A 4822-nucleotide genomic window follows, 5' to 3' on the forward strand; every position below is an offset into this window, starting at 1 on the left:
ATAATTTCGTTCCACACTAATAACAGTTCGTAGTTTAGCTTACTGCTTATGCACTGTTTCACACATTATGTCACTATTTGCACTTGTGCGTGCTGAAAAGTAACGACTCTGAATTTCTTATGTGATACTCATAAAGCTTTGTGAATGACACAAACGTTATTAACGTTCTACATTTTATATATACTAAGATGGTATCTGTTCTTTCAGACATGTCTGACAGAACAGAAACCATCGGTGACCATGCAGCTCGCTAGAATGAAATTACAATGAAATGAACACCCTTTGCTGCTTACAGGCGTCGGCATACGTCAACGGGGACAGATGAAAATGGGCGGGGGCACTACGAATGTAGTGCGGGACAATACGTTGAGAATGTGGGTTTCGCGGGAGGCGTGCCAGAGGTAAGTCCCTGCAGTCGCACTATCCTCTGTGGCCTCGGTGGCTCAGATGGATAGAGCGTCTGCCATGTAAGCAGGAGATCCCGGGTTCGAGTCCCGGTCGAGGTACACATTTTCATCTGTCCCCGTTGACGTATGTCAACGCCTCTAAGCAGCAAAGGGTGTTCATTTCATTGTAATTTCGTTCTACATTTTGATTCTTCACGTCTGCATATGCAGTCCTCTGCCGCTAGATGGGACCGCATTGTAGCGTGCAACATGGCGGTGTTTTTCGTGATTATGTCGGTGCAGTGAGAAACAGCGTGCTGTAATCGAGTTTCGAACTCGAAGAGTCCGTCCACAACGGAGCTCCCTTAACTTCATGCATGACCACACACGAACTCTCAACAGCCGTAGTCCTGCACTTGCCCCATCCGAATTTCATATGTTACCAAAACTGAAAGTACGCCGTCGACAACTTCACTTTGATGGTGATAAAGCAGTTCAAGTAGAAGTTAGGTTGTGGCTCCGTCAACAAAGTCAAACATTCTACAGTCACCGTATCAACAAACTGGGAGAAATGCGTTCGTCACCAGGGTCACTATGTCAAGAAATTAATATGTAGACATGAAGAATTGAGATTTACGATGTTAATGTCGTTTGTTTTATTTAAAAAGCTTTAAGAGCTTTCAGACAAAGAATTCGGAGGCATTATTTTTCAGCACACCCTTCTAAAAATCACAAAAAACTTGCTATGATTGTCTGTTGTGGTTTTTACTCATTGTGAAACTTTGCATCGCTTTTATGTTCAAAGCAACCATGTCAGCCCCCACCAAGACGTCAATTTTGCATACTTTCACACGGGACTGTCCTATGTCTGATCCTGGGCTCTTCAGTAGTAGTGTACTCATCTGATGATGGCCGGACGTCTCTGGGCCGAAATATCGTGGCAGAATGTCGACGGGATCTGGCTGTATACCCGGAAATTATTAGAAAAAACTCAAAGTATTTATATCTTCTCCGTAGATTTTAATACCTACTCGGAATTTTTCTTTTGTTTCCTTTATTGCTTGCTCAATATACAGATTGAATAACATCGGGGAGAGGCTACAACCCTGTCTCACTCCCTTCCCAACCACTGCCTCCCTTACATGCCCCTCGACTCTTATAACTGCCATCTGGTTTCTGTACAAATTGTAAATAGCCTTTCGCTCCCTGTATTTTACCCCTGCCACCTTTAGGATTTGAAACAGAGTATTCCAGTCAACAATGTCAAAAGCTTTCTCTAGGTCTACAAATGCTAGAAACGTAGGTTTGCCTTTCCTTAATCTTTCTTCTAAGATAAGTTGTAAGGTCAATATTGCCTCATGTGTTCCAATATTTCTATGGCATCCAAACTGATCTTCCCCGAGGTCGGCTTCTACCAGTTTTTCCATTCGTCTGTAAAGAATTCGTCCTAGTATTTTACAGCAGTGACTTATTAAACTGATAGTTCGGTAATTTTCACAACTGTCAACACCTGCTTTCATTGGGATTGGGATTATTATATTTTTCTTGAGGTCTGAGGGTATTTCGCCTGTCTCATACATCTTGCACACCAGATGGTAGAATTTTGTCAGGACTGGCTCTGCCAAGGCCGTCAGTAGTTCTAATGGAATGTTGTCTACTCCCGGGGCCTTGTTTCGACTCAGGTCTTTCAGTGCTCTGTCAAACTCTTCACGCAGTATCGAATCTCCCATTTCATCTCCATCTACATCCTCTTCCATTTCCATAATGTTGTCCTCAAGTACATCGCTCTTATACAGACCCTCTATATACTCCTTCCACCTTTCTGCTTTCCCTTCTTTGGTTAGAACTGGGTTTCCATCTGAGCTCTTGATATTCATGCAAGTGGTTCTCTTTTCTCTAAAGGTCTCTTTAATTTTCCTGTAGGCAGTATCTATCTTACCCCTAGTGAGATAAGCCTCTACATCCGTACATTTGTCCTCTAGCCATCCCTGTTTAGCCATTTTGCACTTCCTGTCGATCCCAATTTTGAGACGTTTGTATTCTTTTTCGCCTGCTTCATTTACTGCATTTTTGTATTTTCTCCTTGTAAGTAGGCTGTTTAGGTTTTTATATTGGTAACGCCACGTAGCGCTCTGTATGAAAATCACTGGCTGTGCTATGTGCAGTCTGTCGCTAGTTTGCATTGTTGTCTGTCATTGTAGTGTTGGGCAGTTGGCTGTGAACAGCTTGTAGCGTTGGCAGTTGGAGTTGAGCCGCCAGCAGTGGTGGATGTGGGGAGAGAGATGGCGGAGTTTTGAAATTTGTAAGACTGGATGTCATGAACTGCTATATATATTATGACTATTAAGGTAAATACATTGTTTGTTCTCTATTAAAATCTTTCATTTGATAACTATCCCTATCAGTAGTTAGTGCCTTCCGTAGTTTGAATCTTTTATTTAGCTGGCAGTAGTGGCGCTCGCTGTATTGCAGTAGTTCGAGTAATGAAGATTTTTGTGAGGTAAGTGATTTGTGAAAGGTATAGGTTAATGTTAGTCAGGGCCATTCTTTTGTAGGGATTTTTGAAAGTCAGATTGCGTTGCGCTAAAAATATTGTGTGTCAGTTTAAACACAGTTATGTATAATTATTCAAAAGGGGACGTTTCATCCTTTCATCAATTAAATTCAATATTTCTTCTGTTACCCTAGCATTTCTACTAGCCCTCGTCTTTTTACCTACTTGATCCTCTGCTGCCTTCACTACTTCATCCCTCAGAGCTACCCATTTTTCTTCTACTGTGTTTCTTTCCCCCATTTCTGTCATTTTTTCCCTTATACTCTCCCTGAAACTCTGTACAAACTATGGTTTAGTCAGTTTATCCAGGTCCCATCTCCTTAAATTCCCACCTTTTTGCAGTTTCTTCAGTTTTAATCTACAGTTCATACCAATAGATTGTGGTCAGAGTCCACATATGCCCCTGGAAATGTCTTATAATTTAAAACCTGGTTCCTAAATCTCTGTCTTACCATTATATAATCTATCTGATACCTTCTAGTATCTCCACGGTTCTTCCATGTATACAACCTTCTTTTATGAGTCTTGAACCAAGTGTTAGCTATGATTAGGTTATACTCTGTGCACAATTCTACCAGATATCTTCCTCTTTCATTTCTTAGCCCCAATCCATATTCATCTACTATGTTTCCTTCTCTCCCTTTTCCTACTCTCGAATTCCAGTCACCCATGACTAGAACTTAGAACTACTTAAACCTAACTAACCTAAGGACATCACACACATCCATGCCCGAGGCAGGATTCGAACCTGTGGCCGTAGCGCCCACTTCAGACTGCTATCGCAGGTACGAGCATATGGAATAGGTTGCCAGGTACGTGAGTGGCTCGAAGATTTCTTAATTGACACAGTTCTGTCAATTAAGAAGTCTTCGAGCCACTCAAATACCTGGCAACCTCTTCCATATGCTCGTACCTTCGGTAGCAGTCTGAAGTGCAGCATTGTCCTCGACGGCGAGTGTTCATCGGAGACGAGGGTATCCTTAACTGCGATAGGACCTGTCTTATTCTCGATGTTTATAGGAAGGTGTCGTCGTTGAGTGAGTGTAGGAGGACGTAAGATGACAGACAAAGTTTCTAGTTGGTGTCATGAATGGCAGCTAGCTCTAAATGTAGATAAATGTAAGTTAATGCGGATAAGTAGGAAAAACAATAATCTGACGTTCGAAGATAGCATTAGTAGCGCGCTGCTTGACGCAGTCACGTAGATTAAATATCTAGGCGTAACGTTGCAAAGCGACATGAAATACAACGAGCACGCCAGGCTGGTAGTAGGGACGAGGAAATGCCGACTTTGGTTTATTGGGAAATTGTTAGGGAAGAGTGGTTCAGCTGTAAAGGAGACCGCGTATATAACACTAGTGCAACCCCATCTTGAGTGCTGCTAGAGTGTTTGGGATCTCTACCAGATCGATTAAAGGAAGACATCGAAGCAATTCAGAGGCGGGCTGCTAGATTTGTTACCGACCGTTTCGAGCAACACACAAGTATTAAGGAAATGCTTCGTGTCCTTAAATGGCTATCTCTTTCCGCAAAACGCTATCGGGGAAATTTAAGAACTAGCACTTGTGGATGACTGCAGTACTTTTCTACTGCCGCCAATGTGCATTTCGCGATCCATAATTAACAATGTTAGTAGATTAGCACAATTCGCAATCTGTTGTTTGTATACTTCACAGACGAAAGACGGTCGTTCAGTAAGTTCTTAGAAAATCCAAGCGATGGAACTTATAGTACTGAAACGGTTTGCTGGTAGTAAGGGAGAGCTGTTTCTGCAGCGGAGGTAAAGTTCCAGCTGTATCCATCACGTGGTGTCCCAGTCTATCGAAGCAATAATCTGGTCTATATTTCGCAACTTGGAAAAGAAGTGAGTTCCTAGCGGCGA

At 42.3% G+C, this 4822-nt stretch overlaps 1 non-coding gene across 1 annotated transcript; it reads left to right on the forward strand.

Annotated features, from left to right (window-relative positions):
• The first annotated feature begins 432 nt into the window (after positions 1 to 432).
• Trnat-ugu (transfer RNA threonine (anticodon UGU)) lies at positions 433 to 506 on the forward strand. The gene has a single exon. It is a non-coding gene; the product is annotated as a tRNA-Thr (tRNA).
• Positions 507 to 4822: the final 4316 nt, after the last annotated feature.

Source organism: Schistocerca cancellata, chromosome 10 (assembly GCF_023864275.1).
Source record: "Schistocerca cancellata isolate TAMUIC-IGC-003103 chromosome 10, iqSchCanc2.1, whole genome shotgun sequence".
NCBI lineage: Eukaryota > Metazoa > Arthropoda > Insecta > Orthoptera > Acrididae > Schistocerca > Schistocerca cancellata.